We start from the raw sequence: 18,571 nt of genomic DNA, 5'->3' as shown, positions 1-18,571 counted from the left end.
AATAAAATAGATAAACCTCTGGCCAACCTAATCAGGAAAAAAAGAGTAAAATCTCTAATATCATCAATCAGAAACAACAAAGACGAAATAACCACAGACTCATCAGAAATCCAAAAAATCCTTAATGAATATTACAAGAAACTTTATTCTCAGAAATATGAAAATCTGAAGGAAATAGACCGATACTTGGAAGCACGCCACCTTCCAAGACTTAACCAGAATCAAGTGGAAATGTTGAACAGACCCATATCAAGTTCAGAAATAGCATCAACTATACAAAACCTCCCTAAAAAGAAAAGCCCGGGACCAGATGGTTTCACGTCAGAATTCTACCAAACCTTTAAAGAGGAATTAGTACCTATATTACTCAACCTGTTCCAAAATGTAGAAAAAGAAGGAAGACTACCCAACACGTTCTATGAAGCAAACATCACCCTGATCCCCAAACCAGGAAAAGACCCCACAAGAAAAGAAAATTATAGACCAATATCGCTAATGAATATAGATGCAAAAATATTCAACAAGATCCTAACAAACAGAATCCAGCAACACATCAAACAAATTATACATCATGACCAAGTTGGTTTTATCCCAGGGTCTCAAGGCTGGTTCAATATATGTAAATCTATAAATGTAATTTAGCACATAAACAAATTAAAAAACAAAGACCATATGATTCTCTCAATTGATGCAGAAAAAGCTTTTGATAATATCCAGCATCCCTTCATGATCAGAACACTCAAGAAAATTGGTCTAGAAGGGACTTTTCTTAAACTGATAGAGGCTATCTACAGCAAACCCACAGCCAATTATCATATTGAATGGAGTTAAATTGGAATCATTTCCACTCTGATCAGGAACCAGACAAGGCTGCCCATTGTCTCCATTGCTTTTCAACATTGTAATGGAAGTTTTAGCCACCGCAATTAGGGAAGAAAAGGTGATCAAGGGTATCCATATAGGGTCAGAAGAGATCAAACTCTCGCTCTTCGCAGATGATATGATTGTGTATCTGAAAAACACTAGGGACTCTACTACAAAACTCCTAGAAGTGATCAAGGAATACAGCAGCGTCTCAGGTTACAAAATCAACATTCATAAATCGGTAGCCTTTATATACACCAACAACAGTCAAATTGAAAAAGCAGTTAAGGACTCTATCCCATTCACAGTAGTGCCAAAGAAGATGAAATATTTGGGAATTTACCTAACAAAAGACGTGAAAGATCTCTATAAAGAGAACTATGAAACTCTAAGAAAAGAAATAGCTGAAAATGTTAACAAATGGAAAAACATACCATGCTCATGGCTAGGAAGAATCAACAGTATCAAAATGTCCATACTACCCAAAGCAATATATAATTTCAACGCACTCCCTATTAAAGCTCCACTGTCATATTTTAAAGATCTTGAAAAAACATTACTTCGTTTTATATGGAATCAGAAAAAACCTCGAATAGCCAAGACATTACTCAGAAATAAAAACAAAACAGGAGGAATCACACTACCAGACCTCAGACTTCACTACAAATCGATAGTGATCAAAACAGCATGGTATTGGCACAAAAACAGAGAAGTAGATATCTGGAACAGAATAGAGAACCAAGAGATGAATCCAGCTACTTACCGCTATTTGATTTTTGACAAGCCAATTAAAAACATTCAGTGGGGAAAAGATTCCCTATTTAACAAATGGTGCTGGGTGAACTGGCTGGCAACCTGCAGAAGACTGAAATTGGACCCACACCTTTCACCATTAACTAAGATAGACTCTCATTGGATTAAAGATTTAAACTTAAGACATGAAACTATAAAAATACTAGAGGAGAATGCAGGGAAAACCCTTGAAGAAATTGGTCTGGGTGAGTATTTCATGAGGAGAACCCCCCGGGCAATTGAAGCAGCTTCAAAAATACACTACTGGGACTTGATCAAACTAAAAAGCTTCTGCACAGCTAAGAACACAGTAAGCAGAGCAAGCAGACAGCCCTCAGAATGGGAGAAGATATTTGAGGGTATATCTCTGACAAAGGTTTAATAACCAGAATCCACAGAGAACTCAAACGCATCAGCAAGAAAAAAACAAGGGATCCCATTGCAGGCTGGGCAAGGGATTTGAAGAGAAACTTCTCTGAAGAAAACAGGCGCACGGCCTTCAGACATATGAAAAAATGCTCATCATCTTTAATCATCAGAGAAATGCAAATCAAAACTACTTTGAGATATCATCTAACTCCAATGAGACTAGCCTATATCACAAAATCTCAAGACCAGAGATGTTGGCGTGGATGCGGAGAAAAGGGAACACTTTTGCACTGCTGGTGGGAATGCAAATTAATACATTCCTTTTGGAAAGATATATGGAGAACACTCAGAGATCTAAAAATAGATCTGCCATTCAATCCTGTAATTCCTCTGCTGGGCATATACCCAGAAGACCAAAAATCACAACATAACAAAGATATTTGTACCAGAATGTTTATTGCAGCCCAATTCATAATAGCTAAGTCATGGAAAAAGCCCAAGTGCCCATCGATCCACGAATGGATTAATAAATTGTGGTATATGTATACCATGGAATACTATGCAGCCTTAAAGAAAGATGGAGACTTTACCTCTTTCATGTTTACATGGATGGAGCTGGAACATATTCTTCTTAGTAAAGTATCCCAAGAATGGAAGAAAAAATACCCAATGTACACAGCCCTACTATGAAACTAATTTGGGACTCTCACATGAAAGCTATAACCCAGCTACAACTTAACAATAGGGGGAAGTGGGAAAGGGGGGTGGGTGGGTAGAGGGAGGGGGATCGGTGGGATCACACCTGTGGTGCATATTACAGGGGTATTTGCGAAACTTGGTAAATGTAGAATGTAAATGTTTTGGCACAGTAACTGAGATAACGCCGGAAAGGCTATGTTAACCACTGTGATAAAAATGTGTCAAATGGTTTATGAAGTCAGTGTATGATGCCCCATAATCATATCATTGTATACAGTTATGATTTAATAAAAAAAAATTAAAAGAATAAAGATGTGAAACAGTTAAAGGCATTCAGTGACAAGTAACTGTTTAGTATACATTTTTTTTCCTAAACATGAGGATCTAACCATCTCCCAACTTCCCGTCTCTAAGGTGGAATCTTTTGTTAAAACTGTCCTTAGCTCATGTGTTTCTGCCTAAAACCCTTGTGGACAATATCTTACAGTCTTTGTTCTCTTTCTAGAAGAAACTGACGATTGCCTCCTGATTCCAGCAAATGTCACCTTTAAAGCCCTTGAACTCATCTCTTTGAGCACTCTCTCTGATTATCCTGTATAGCTGCTTTCTTCTAGACGGGGCAGGGAAAGAAGAAACTAATTTCAAGGTGATGTTCTTAAGGCAGTTGGCATTCTGCTGGTGGGAGTCAAGGAGTTACTTCCTCAGCCCCTTCTCTCTAGGTGTGGGCTCAGAGCTGCCCTCTTATCGGAACAGCACATTAAGCCTCAGCCCAAATGTCAGATTGAGATCCATAAGAAGGAGGGGCATAGAGTTTTCTTCCCAGTCCTTACTTCCTGCATGGGAGCTCAGAAGTATCTCATAGGTTTGATGGCCAAGACATAAAGTCTAAACACTGATAGTATATTCCTCTCTTCTCTCTAAGTCAAGTGAGTAAAATTGGGATTTGGTTATAAAAGACCAACCTTCTTCTAGAGAAAGGGTTGTAGAATGGGGGGTGAAGAAAGACAGGAACTGCCTTAATGGAATGGAGATGGGGTCCATTGGATGGTACCTCATCTGCTACACAGCTTTCATGGGTCCAGTTGGCCTGGTCTGGGTATGTGGCCAAACTGGGGTAGAGCTGTTTCTAAAAGGAACCCAGGTAGGCTATGGAAACAGGTGTAAGGCCTGCCTTAGGTAGTTGGAACACAGATTTTATAATCTCCTAAGAAGAAATGACTCTAAGTATTTAGAAGTTTGGAAGAGAGAATGCTTGCTCCATACAGGAGAGTGGGCACAGATGTATTTATACACCAATCAATGAACATACCTTTGGAATTCCTCTGTGCACATGTACAATAGTTGAACATTCTCTGCCAGAGGGGTGTAAGAAAATAATAGAATTAGTTCGCTGCTCATCAGATCAGTTTGTAACTATATTTTACAATCAGTGATTTTCCTGACAGTTTCTAAATTGCTTCAAGTTCTCCTCTTCCATCTATTTCTAGCTGTTAGATGTTTACTGATTAAGTAGAATTGCCTATAATTTGTCTTAAGAGTCTTAAAGCTAAAAGAAGAACACAGGCTCTGGAGTTTCCCAATCATTGGTTTGGTGATCTGAAACAAGTCATTAAAATACCCTAACTTTAGTATTGTATCCCATATAATGGGGATAATCAGCTCAGCCTGTACTTCCAGGGTTGTTGAATCAATGCCACACAATAACGTTTTTAAAATGCCTTTTGCTGACTTAAGTGTTTGTCCCTGATAAAACTCATGTTGAAATGTATTTGCCATTGTAACGGTATTAAGAGGTGAGACCTCTAGGAGATATTTAAGTAATGAAGGCTGCATCTTCATGTACGAATTGATGTCATTATCTCTGGAGTAGGTTGTGAGTTTATCCCCCTTTTCTCTCTTATCCTCTCTCTTTCATTTTTTTTTCTTTTTGCAGTTTTTGGCTGAGGCTGGCTTTGAACCCACCACCTCCGGTATATGGGGCCAGCACCCTACTCCTTTGAGCCACAGGTACCACCCCACTGCCATATTTTATTGCAGCAAAAAGGCCCTCACTAAATGCAGACACCTTGATCTTGGACCTCTCTGCCTCCACAACTGTGAGCCAATAGATTTCTACTCATTATAAATTACCCATTCTCAGGTTTTCTATTACAGCAGCAAAAATGCACTCAGGCACCTTTAAACAGAATTTAAGAATGTGACAACAAGGATAGACAGAATAGTTTCTTTGTAGATCAATAAAAAGTAATTTAACAAAATACAGGTGCAATGTGGCCAAATTATTTGACCTTCCAAAAATTATCATTTTAGATGTTTATGTATTCATTAACCAATATTAGATGAATGCTTGCCACATGCCAGATCATGTGTTAGATACTCAGATTAAAATTGTAGAAGATACATTCTGTCCTATAAAATAAAAATATTTTTAAAATGCAAAAAATAAGCCAATAATGGGTTCTGCATGAGAAGCATTTCATTCAGAAAGTTGGGAAGAAGTAGACTATAGAGGCCAAGATTCTAAGTGATCCTATCTAAAATATGCATACTGACAAATCAATTCTTATTAAACCTACAGTGTAGGCAGCTGTGCCTAATTGAGCTATATTTGCATTTCAAAAATCAACACCTGAGGCCACATTCAAATCATTCTGCCAGAGGTTACTGCAGGGAATTTGAACTTTGGAAATAATTTACAATATAATTATTTCCATCACTTTATCCATAGGGAAGTTTATAGCCAATTAAGTAATATTATTTAAAATTATATGTGAATGGTTTGTGTAATTGTTCTCAATGTAAACATATTTTTGCATTAGGAGCTACCCTAGAAATCAAGTTTGACTATTTGAGTTTGAGAAGAATCACAATAAGTAAATACTACATATCCTATCAAACCTTAAACAGATGATGGCATAAAAATTAAAACATTTTTTAATAAGTAATTTCAGTTTAAAATAAATTCAGTTCATAGAAAATAGAAAAAAAAGCCAAAAGGAGGGCAGCACCTGTGGCTCAAAGGAGTAGGGCACCAGCCCCATATCCCAGAGGTGGCAGGTTCAAAACCAGCCCTGACCAAAAACTGCAAAAAAAAAAAAAAAAAAAGCCAACAAGATGGTGGACCACAGACATCTCCTTACCAGCCACTCGCAGTGAAACAGTAGGGGACTCTGGGAGCTAATGAAGAGTCAAGAGTGGAAGAAGACCAGTACAGAAGGCAAGCATCTGGCTATAGGCAGAGGCTGGCCAGCATTCCTTCAAAGGACTAGAGACAGGAAAGGGCTGACCTGCAGGTTTTTTGTTCTTGGACTAGGCAGTTCACTGTAGCTGCCTTGGAAGGGCTTAAACTAGCAAATAAACCCAAAGAGCATCTGGTGGTTGGGACTGAATCACTGGGCAGCTTGGCTACTAACAGGGCATTGCCGTTGTGGGAGGGCCACCTGGGAGGAACAGTCAGCAGGGTCCTAGTGCACAGCCAGTTCTGGTGCACCTGCTGAGCTCAGGCAACAATCCTTGGGGAGAGTTGAATAGCTCCCACATTCCTGGGAAAGCCACATTGTGACAGGGAGCACTGTTTGGAATGTCAAGGCATGCCTCCTAAGAAATCTGGCAAACACTTCAGGATCCCATCCCTAGGAGCACTGAATGCTAGCCACAGATTGAGGGCAAATAAATCAGGAAGATAAGATTGGGTCTCCTCAGCAACCAGAGAGTGGCTTCTGGACTCCATCTTATACAGCAAAACCAGCATGTGTGTTCTCCATCTTCTAACACCACAGCACCACCTGGTGGTCAGGTAATATATTGCTCTACACACACATACACACTCAACATACATACATATATATTTTTTTTCTATCTTCATTCCCAACATTTTTCTTAAGTTTTTTTGTTATTGTTGTGAGTGTTTTGTTTTCTTTTGTTTGGCTTGGTTGTATTTTTGGTTTTTCATTTTTACTTTCTTGAATAGTAAGGGCTCCTCCATTTCTGCTATGATTTTTCAGCCACTTTTATTCTTTCTTTTTTTATTTCGCTCTTTTCTTAGACTTTCTGTAGAGATTTTTCTACTTTTCTCATCTTTCCCACATAAAACAACTAAGATATCTTTTTTATCTTATATAATTTTAATTTTAATTATCTTTATCTATTTATATTATTTTTTCTTTTTTCTGATCTGCTTTATTCTATTTCATTTTGTATTTCTGTTATGGGACAGAACCTCATTCTGAGGCCTGGGTCACAGCACTGGTCTGGCTCAAGGAGGCCTTGAGCTCATTGTGTAGGGTTTCCTTCTGGCTTTGGCCTTGGGAAAGACAATTTTGGTAGGTCCCCACTGTGACATACTGCTGATACTTTTCCATATTTGATGGAGATGGGTTCTTGCTTTTTCCCAGGTTGTAAAGGAACTACCTACCTTGAGGGCCCACCCAGCCCAATCCAGAGGCCTGGAATTGCAGGTGCAGGTCAAAGCACCCTCCACATGTCACCATTTCTCCTATCTCTTTTTTTCTCTCTTTCTGTCCTTCTTCTCTCCTTTTTTCTTTTAAATTTTTTCCTTTCACATCCCCTTTTTTTAATATTTTGATTTTCTTTTTCCCTTCTTGCTTTTTATCTTTCTATTCCTTTTGGCCTTATGACAACAGGCCACTTCATCCACTAAGCACAGAGACAAGGTAATTTAAAATGAAGGAGGAGGTGAGAAGAAAAAGTAAGAGAAGGAAATGAACAACAACAACACATACACACACACACACACACAAAAAAAAAAAAAAAACATGAGGAGGAACCTACAGAAAAAGTCTGGCAACATGGAAAATTAGAACAGAGTAACCCACAAGGGCTCATGAGGTAGCCCTATTCAACCTATAAAGAAGAAGATTCGACCTATTATAAAGAAATAATAGAAAAGACAGACAAGGAATTTAAGGTATACATGGCAAAAACAATAAAATGAGTTGGTGAGTAGTGGAAAACAATCAAAAGGAAATCCAAAAACAGAATGAAATAATGGGTGAAAGATATGAAGATTTAGAAATAAAGAGCTAGGCAGCGCCTGTGGCTCAAGGAGTAGGGCGCTGGCCCCATATACCGGAGGTGGTGGGTTCAAACCCGGCCCCGGCCAAAAAGAAATAAACAAATAAAACTTCAAGAAATAAAGAGCTGGCTGGGAAGAATCAACATTGTTAAAATGTCTATACTACCTAAAGCAATCTACAGATTTAATGAGATCCCTATTAAAGCACCTCTGTCATACTTTAAAAACCTGGAAAAATTAGTACTTCATTTTATATGGAAACAGAAAAAACTCAAATAGCTAAGGCATTACCCAGAAATAAAAACAAATTGGGAGGAATCATACTTCCAGACTTCAGACTATACTATAAATAGATAGTGATCAAAACAGCATGGTACTGGCATAAAAATAGAGAGGTAGATATATGGAACAGAATTGAAGACCAGAGGTGAACCCAGACACTTATTGTCATTTGATTTTTGATAAGCCTATTAAAAATATAAATTGGGGGAAAGATTCCCTATTCAACAAATGGTACTGGGTGAATTGGCTGGCAACCTGTAGAAGACTGAAACTGGACCCACACCTTTCTCCTCTAACAAAAATTGATTCTCACTGGAACTACATATGTTGGCGTGGATGTGGAGAAAAGGAAATACTTCTACATTGCTGGTGGGAATGCAAGCTAGTACATTCCTTTTGGAAGGAAGTTTGGCGAACACTCAGGGATCTAAATGTAGACCTGCCATTTGATCCTGCAATTCCTCTTCTAGGTGTATATCCAAAGGACCAAAAATCATTTGGCAATAAAGATATTTGCACCAGATTGTTCATTGCAGCTCAATTCATAATTGCCAAGTCATGGAAGAAGCCCAAGTGCCCAGTGACCCATGAATGGATTAACAAATTGTGGTATACATATACCATGGAATACTATGCAGCATTCAAAAAAAATGGAGACTCTACCTCTTTTATGTTTACATGGATGGAGCTGGAAAATATTCTTCTTAGTAAAATATCTCAGGAATGGGAAAAAAAAAAAAGAAATAAAGAGCTTTAAGAAATTGAAGCATTCAATCAAGGAACTTAAAGATGCAGTATAATGTATCAATAACAGATTAGACTATGGAGAAAAAAGAATCTCAGAGCTAGAGTATGAAGTTCATGAGTTCACCCAGGTAGTTAAAAGAAGCAGAAGAGAAGAAAGAGAGAGCAGAACATTCACTCAGTGAATTATGGGACTTTAAGAAGCATTCAAACATACAAATTATAGGGATCTCCGAAGGAGAAGAAGAACATCACAAAGGAATGGCAACCCTACTGGAAGATATCATAAATGAAAATTTTTGAAGTTTAACTAAAGATTCTGGAACTGTCTTTTTAGAGGGATATCAAACCCTGGGTCATCTCAACACAAACAGAACTTCTCCAAGACGCATTGTAATGAACGTGTCCAAAGTCAAGACAAAGGAGAAAATTCCTCAAACAGCCAGGAGAAAGCCCCACCTTACCTACAGGGGCATATCCATCAGGGTGAGAGCAAACTTTTCGGTTGAAACTTTTCAAGCCAGAAAATAATTTTCACCCCAAAATTCTGTATCCTGCTAAACTAAACTTAAACATGATAGAGCAATTAAATCTTTATTTATATGCAAACTTTGAATACAGGAAATACTTTGACCTATTCTCCATACCTTACCATCACAATGGACCACCAGCAAAGTAATCTTCCATAAACTAAAGGACAAAACCTAACTTCCACAATGGTGCACAGGACAAAAACTAAGCAATGGACTTACAAAAAATAAGATGAATAGAACTCCATCACACTTATCAGTTCTCTCAGTAAATGTTAATGGTTTGAATTCCCCACTGAAGAGGTCCAGGCTGACCAATTGGATAAAAGCACAAGTCATAGCCGGGCGTTGTGGCGGGTGCCTGTAGTCCCAACTGCTTGGGAGGCTGAGGCAAGAGAATCGCGTAAGCCCAAGAGTTAGAGGTTGCTGTGAGCCGTGTGACACCACGGCACTCTACCCGAGGGCGGTACAGTGAGACTCTGTCTCCACAAAAAAAAAAAAGCACAAGTCATCTTTAGCCTGTCCCCAGGAAACACACTTAACCTTGAAGGACAAAACAAGACTCAGGCTGAGGGTTGGAAAACAATATTTCAGGCAAATGGAAATCAGAAGAAAGGAGGGGTCACAATCTGATTTTCAGATACCAGTGGATTTAAAGCAACTAAAGTTAAGAAAGACAAAGATGGTCACTTCATACTGGTAAAGGGAACAATAAAACAATAGGACGTGTCAATTCTAAATATTTAGGTACCTAAGTTAAATGCTCCCAGATTTATGAAACAGACCTTAAATAGTCTGAGCAATATGATATCCTAAACACTATAATCCTGGGGACTTTGTTATTTTTTTTATTATTTTTTTTTAATTTGCTATTTCTTATACATGGGGTACAGAATTCCAAGCATATATTTATAACTTTTTAAAATGTTTCCAAGCACTGAGAAAAATACATTAACATTTAGATAAACTGTAAAGATACAGTATACCTGATTCCATCAAGTTGACCACACCAAACGTCACTTTTTTCCTATTTAGTTAAAATAGGGAAATTTGATTATTCATGTTACAAAAGTAATACAAGTTACAAAAAATATATATAAAAAGTATTTCTCACTTTTAGTCTGATATGTTACTGTTGACTTTTAGAAACCACTAAATAAATGTAGAAATGATTCTTAAATATTTTACCAACAACTTTATTCATAACAATGAACTGAACACTGATTTGTGTAGAAACTCATGAGCAAGTGCAAACCTGTGAAGGGGCCAGCACCATGCAAGAGAAGAAAAACTGACCAGAGCCTCAGAGTCCTTTGCCAACTCCCTGAATATTATAGGAGCCACTTCTGAGAAACAGCTGTGAACCAAGTTCCACACAGGACACCTTGCAGGAATGTGGAGAAGGGACTGGGTAACGTGTGGGCTTTTGTCCATTTGTTCTGTGTTTTGCTTCTACACTTGGCCCACCTCCAGTTTCCAGGGCAGCAGAACACCTGTGGGGGTGAATTCAGCACCCTGGACAATACAGAAGCAGCAGGACTGTACAGCATGAGTAAGAAGGACCATGGCATGCTGCCCCCCACTTCTCCGTTCCTGACGAGGACTGGGATTGGGGCTCACAGTAAGCCCTGCAGTTGTGGGCATCCATGTTCCTCTGTGGAGCCCTGCACCGAGTCCTCACTGCCCCGGTGTGGGGGCTCATTTCCTATCCCAGCTTCCCCTCTGTTGTTTTAGTGATAACATATCCTCTGTTAGGGGGGTAAACCTTGTAAGACCTATGTGTCTTAAAATGTCTGTTCCATCTTCATTTAAGAGTTTATTTGCCTATTAATTCTAGGTTGAATATTGGTTTTCTTCAGAATTTTGAAGGCATTTGGTTCATTGTCTTTGATTTCTGACCCATTGTTGACTGTTTCTGCCTGAATTTCCTGATGATTATCTTGGTGTGGATCCATTCTTTTGTTTATTTTATTTAAATACCTGGGGACTTTAATACCCCTCTTACAGAGCTGGGCAGATCCTCTAAATAGAAACTAAACAAAGATACAAGTTACTTAAAGATGAACCCAGAACAATTGGGCTTAATAGACATATACAGAACACACCCTCTCAAAGATAAGGAACACATTCTTATCATCAACCTATGGAACATACTCCAAAATATACCATATCCTAGGAAACAAATCAAATCTCAACAAAATTAAAAGACCTGAAATTATACCTTCTTTCTTTTCAGACCATAAGGTAATAAAGGTGGAACTCAATTCTAACAAAAAATTTCATCCCCATGCAAAGACATGGAAATTAAACAACTATATGCTGAATGAAAGTTGGGCTAAGGAAGAAATAAAGGAGAAAATTATTAAATTCTTTGAACATAACAACAATGAAGCTACAAGCTTCCAAAACCTGTGGGATACTGGTAAAGCAATCTTAGGGAAATTTATTTCTTTAGATGCCTAATCCAAAAAACAGAAGGAGACCACATCAACAATCTAATAAATCATCTTAAGAAAGTGGAATAGGAAGAGCAATCCAATCCTAAACCTAGCAGAAGAAAAAAAAAATTAAATCAGAAATAAATGAACTTGAAACAAAAGAATCATTGGGAAAATTAATAAAACAAAAAGTTGATTCTTCAAAAAGATTAATAAAATCAATAAACCATTGGCCAGATTAACTAGAAACAGAAAAGTAAAGTGTCTAATAACCTCAATCAGAAATGAAAAAGGGGAAATAACAACAAATACCACCAAGATACAAGAGATTATCTCTCAGCAATACAAGAGACTTTAAACTCAGAAATTGGACAATGTGGAGGAAATGGATCAATACTTGAAATCACATCATCTCCCTAGACTTCACCAAGCAGTAGTAGATCTCTTGAAAAGATCAATATCAAGACCAATATCAAAACTGAAAATGGACCTACACCTTTCACCACTTACAAAAATGAGTCAAGATGGATAAAGATGAGAAGCAAATTGAAGAAACAATACAAAATATTCCAACAACAAAAAGTCCCAGACCAGATGGCTTCACTCCAGAATTCTATCAAACCTACAAAGATGAGCTTGTACCTATACTGTAGAACCTATTCCAAAACATTGAGAAGGAAGGCACCTTCCCCAACATGAAATACTAAGCAAACATCACTCTGATATCAAAACCAGGAAAGGACTCAACTAAAAATGAGAACTACTGATGAATTTCACTAATTAATATCAATGCAAAAATACTCGACAAAATTTTACCTAATAGATTGCAGCTACACATTAAAAAAATATACCTCATGATCAAGAAGCCTTCATCCCAGTGAAGCAGAGCTGGTTTAACATATACAAATCCATAAATGTAATTCACCATATCAGTAGAAGCAAAAAAAAAGGACCATATGATCCTCTCAATAGATGAAGAAAAAGCACTTACGAAAATTCAGCATCCTTTTCTAATAAGAATATTTAAGAAAATAGGCATAGGTGGAATTTTCTTAAACTGACTAAAGCCATCTATGAAAAATCCACAGCTAATATCATACTGAATGGAGTAAAACTGAAAACTTTTCCACTTAGAACTGGAACCAGACAACAATGTCCTCTATAACCACTACTATTCAACATAGAGCTGGAAGTTCTAGCCAATGTAATCAGGCAAGGGAAGGATTTAAAGGATATCTAAATAGGGGCAAAGGAGGTCAAACTCTTGCCCTTTGCCAATGATATGATCTTATACTTAGAGAACCACAAAGACTCAACCACAAGACTCCTGGAAGTGATCAAAAAGTACAGTAACATCTCCAGGTACAAAATCAATGTCTACAAATCAGTAGCCTTTGTATACACCAATAACAGCCAAATTGAGAAGCAAATCAAGGCCACAATTCCCTTCATAGTAGTTTCAAAGCACATGAAATGCCTAGGAATATACCTAACAAAAGAGGTCAAGAATCTCAGAGAATTTTGAAACCCTAAGAAAAGAAATAGAAAGAAGACATTAACAAATGGAAGCACATGCCATGCTCTTGACTGGGAAGAATCAATAATTTTAAAAGCAATCTACAGCTTCAATGCAATCTCCATTAAAATACCAACACCATACTTTAAAAAACTGGAAAAAATAGTGCTTCAGTTAGTATGAAATTGGAAAAAAAAAAAAAAAAAACATGTAGCCAAGGCAATTCTAAGTAATAAAAACAAAGCTGGATGCATCACTGTATCAGATTTTAGGTTATGTTACAAGTCCACAGTGATCAAAACAGCATAGTATTGGCACAAAAATAGATACATAGCATGCGGAACTGAATAGAAAACCAAGATATAAAACCATTCTCTTATTGCCACCTGACCTTTCATAAACCAAACAAAAACATTCACTGGGGGAAAAGATCCTTATTCAATAAATAGTGCTGGGAGAACTGGATAACCACATGTAAAACTGAAAATGGACCTACACCTTTCGCCACTTACAAAAATGAGTCAAATGGATAAAGAATTTAAATCTAAGGCATGAAACAACAAAAAATACTAGAAGAAACGGTGGTAAAAACTCTTATGGATGTTGGCCTGGTGAAAAATTTTATGAAGAAGACGTCAGTGGCAATTATGACAACAATAAAATAAATGGGACTTAATTATACTGAAAAGCTTTGCACAACTAAGGACACAACAATTAAAGCAAGTAGACAACCTTCAGAATAGGAAAAGATATTTTCATTTTATGAATTTCACAAAGGGTTGATAACTAGAACCTATAGAGAACTCAAATTAATCGACAAAGAAAGAAGCAAACAATCCTCTCTATCACTGGGCAAGAGACATGAACAGAACCTTCTATAAGAAAGACGGATGAATGGCTGACAAATATATGAAAAAATGCACATTGTCCCTAATCATCAGAGAAATGCAAGTCATAACCACCCTGAGAAATCACCTAACTCCAGTAAGATAGGCCCACACCAGGAAGTCCTTAAGCTGCAGATGCTGGCACAGATGTGAAGAGAAGGGAACACTTTTACACAATTGGTGGGAATGCAAATTAATACAGCCTTTTTGGAAAAATATGGAGAATCCTCAAATAACTCAAATTAACCCTCCCATCTCATCCTGCAGTCACATTACTAGATATCTACCAAGGAGAAAAAAAAATCATTTTATCATAAGGACATTTGTACCAGATTGTTTATCACAGCTCAATTTACAATTGCCAAGATGTAGAAACAACCTAAATGCCCACGAACCCAGGAACAGATTAATAAACTCTGGTATATGCATACCATGGAACACTATTCGGCCATAAAAAAGATGGAGATTTACATCTTTTGTATTAACCTGGATGGAATTGAAGCACATTCTTCTTAGTAAAGTATCACGAGAATGGAAAAGTAAGAATCCAATGTATTCAATAATAATATGAAGCCAGTAGATGATCTAATACATGCACACATTAGAGAAAAACTCAATTCAATTCAAATTGAAGGGAGTGGGAATGAGGGGGATAAACCAGGAGGGAGAGGGATTAGGGATTAGTGTGCTCCCAATTAATGGGCACAATATAAGGGCACAGGGCACACCTCTCAGGTGCAGGATATAACTATAAGAGGGACTCTACCTAACAAATGAAAACATAGTAACATGGTTGTTCATACTCTCACATTAACCCAAAATAAGAAAAAAACTTCAAAAAAGTATAAATTCAGTTTGTGATATACACACAATGGTGAAAAATTATGTAAGTGTAAGTTGTTAATTTGTGTCTAAGTTGTTATCTGTGAATGATATGAATACATGTCTAATAAACTCCTAGGGAAGCAGCCAAAGTTCACTTGCACTAAGCCTTCTGAGATGTGTAGAAAATAATTCTTAAAGGAATAATTCTGCCTAAAATCAATATAGCCTATGTGCCTGCACTATTCTAGAACAATCTGTGTGTTAGTTCACATCAGTTCCAAGAGACGGGTGCCATCATAATTACTATTTTGCAGATGAGGAAACTGAGGTTCAGATAGGGTGGGCAAGTTTCCCAAAGTTCACGGCTAACAGATAGAGCCAGGATTGAATTCCAGTGTTTAGCATCAAAGTTCTGCTTTTAATCACCACGCTGTAAGGTACCAAGCTGACTCAGTATCAAAGCCTGAGTCATAAGAAGAAAGAAGGATTCCTCAAGAAGGAAGGATGCTCTATCAAGGGCAGGAAATTTTGTTGGTCATGGCCTCACAAGACAGCATTACACATTGGATTAGATTTCAATTTAGACTCAGGAACTTGTCCAGTATCAAGATTTGCTAATTATTTCAAAGGAACAGTTAACCAAGAAGAACAAAGCAGGAGATATCAGAAACACCCACTTGATTTCTGTGGGCTGGAATTGAACACATGTTCTCTGACTTGAAATAATAAACTCACCAAGAGAAGTTTTGCAAGGTCCTCACACATAGTAGGCAGCACTGTTAAGTGATAGCCCTAGAGATGCATAGACTGTGAGTGATACTGTCCAGGTTCTGTTAAGATCTGGGTTTATAGACTCTAGTTGGCTAAGGATGTCCTGCTAAGGTCATCCAATAGTTAAAGTCTCTTTCTGCTAGCAAATATCATTAGTCCATTTATGCAGATGTTTAGCTGACACAATTAGAAGGATTAACCTTCTTTTCTTTCCCTTGGAGATGCTTCCCCAGTAAAGGGGTGGATGAGCCATGGCCAGATATTATAGTAAGACACTGGGGTGGAAGGTAGTATTGCTTGGGTATAATTATAATAGATTGAACAAAAAAGGAGAAAAGTCATTTCCACTAAATCGCCAAATACCATGCAGTTTTGGAACCCACTTAGGTTTCACGGTAGTGATGTCAGGGACACTAGTGCCAATGAAGGTGGCAGAGATTACTGGTGGGTGTGCCACTCCCAGAAGAGGCTGCTGTCCCAACCCAAGTCCTTGCAGAGCTGAGCAGAGAACTGACAATGAATGTAACTCATGCTTCCTGAGTGTCAGGCACTGTTCCCATTGCTTTTACATGTATTAACTCATTTATTCTTCTCATTAAAACCTATGAAGTATATTTCAATATTATTACTCCCTCACAGCATGAGATAAGTGGCCCTGTTTTGAATAACCAGGATGATCAAAGAAATGAAATAAAAGAGGATGAGGTTAAAGAAGAACCAGAGACCACCTGCTATCCAGGGGTCCTTGTCCTTCATGACCTCACCTTTCAATGCTTCCCTTTCACCCATCTGAGCAACAGATGGCAGGAAGCAAACCCTGCCAGGGAGGGGATTAAAAGAACTCAGGTACCAGGAGAAATAGAAAGAGGGTGCATAAGGAAGAAAGGGGGTGTGTGTAAAGGATGCACTTCAGGTCTGGGCCTGGAAACTACAGGCTCACCTTTAAGGCAGCCCTGATAGCTAAATTGTTAATTGATAGCTAATAATAGCAACTTTTACCACCCCTCACCATGAAAAACACACTTCTGAGTAGCTAGGGGTCCATTTACTAGGGGAAAGGACTAAAAGGATTACCCAGCACCCCAACTTCAAAAGATAACATATATATCAGCAGCAGAAGCAGCAGATGAGGCCAGGATGAGAAACACAAGGTTTTGTGAATCCATCAGAGGGGTCCCCTGACCAGTTAGTCAATGGTACTGATCTTTCTGTCTCCCTGTTCTTTATTTCTAAAAGCTACTGTAGGATGCAGGGGGAAGTAACAGTTCGCTGTTTGAGCCAATGCAGACAAGCTCCCAGGTTGAATGAACAGACATTCTGATTCCTCCACTACACTTTTAGGCCTAGCTCAAATGTCTCCTCTGTAAAGCTTTCCAAAGAACCTCCCACATTTAGCATTTCTAGGCAGAATTCCACCTGGCCTTCCCATTGTATTTATTTATGCTTCTCATTATTTATCTCCAAGCAACAGAGCCAATACATTATAATCTTTTACAAAGTTCATAGGATATGCATCATCTGGTTGATCTATTTTTATTCCATTTCAATTAAAGTTCTAAATTAATTTTCAGGAGGTAGCTGAAATCCCAGTCTCAAGTTTTGCAAAGTGACAGATAACAAAGATTTATTGTATTGATTTATCTCAGATTGCATGAATGGCCCTGGACCCTTAGTGTTAAAGGGATAATGCAGATTCTCTCCTGTATGTGAGCATTTCTCCAGTCTTAGGGAGCTATTCTTCTCCTTTAAACCCATCCCCTTCCACTACCCATCATTAAATCTCAGTTCAAGGGTTACCTCCTAAATCAGTGTTCTCTGTCTCTTCCTTTCTTTCCCAGTACCCTGCTCTCATGCACAGTCAGTGGTAGCTATGTGCTATCACAGCATTTGGGGTCTACCTCTGGTGACTCATCTCTCAAATACAGGTACTCTCAGGATTACATAGCAGTGGACCAATGGTAGCCAAAATCAGTGGGTCACATAGCATAATTTCCAGTGTCAATTTTACTTGAAGATTTAGGAAACTACCTTTTTAATCTTCTACCAATTTTCTGTTCGCCTATACTTACTTAATATATATTAATGTTATTCCACTTTTCCATATTGGCCTACCTCAGGTTGTATGTATGAATATGTGTAAACATGAATGTCTAAAGAATTGTCAGACAATTAAGTTCATGAATTCATCCTAGAAAAAAGTGCTACATACCTCACTACTGAATATCGGTCCAGTCTCCTTTGAAGTACTCCCCTTGGGAAATTGTGCACTGATGCCAGCCCCTAGTCCATTCTTCAAAGCACTTTCTGTAGGATGAGCTCGTGAACTTAATTGTTAGACCTCATACGATGACAACTCTGATGGCCATTCCAGAAAAAGAGCTCCAAAACTGCTTTGAAGGATGAACTAGGCATTGGCACCAGTGCATCGCTTCCCAAGGGGAGTACTTCAAAGGTGACTGTGGTGATATTCAGCCATGTACCACTTTTTCTAGGATGAGTTCATAAACTTAATTTTTCAATCTCCTATATAAATACAGTAGCCTGCAAAGATGTGTGTATATTGTCCTGCTTCCTTTACCCACACTCCTGCAATGCAATTTTGTAGTTCTTCCTTTCAAAAGCTAGAGTATTCTTTCATTGCTTGAATCTAGGAGAACTCCAATCTTTGTACAATGTGATGCTAACAGAGATTTGAATGGCACTGTGCATGGAGCCGTTTGCTCCTAGAACACTGCTACCTTGTTCAGAAGCTGAGCCTAACCTGTGAGAGAAGGCAAGGCCATGCGAAGGACTGAGGTTCCCCCAACTGAGGGTCAGAC

This window comes from Nycticebus coucang, chromosome 10 (genome assembly GCF_027406575.1).
Source record: "Nycticebus coucang isolate mNycCou1 chromosome 10, mNycCou1.pri, whole genome shotgun sequence".
In the NCBI taxonomy this organism is placed as follows: Eukaryota; Metazoa; Chordata; class Mammalia; order Primates; family Lorisidae; genus Nycticebus; species Nycticebus coucang.
The sequence above is the reverse complement of the archived record's forward strand: the minus strand, read 5'-3'. Positions refer to the sequence as shown.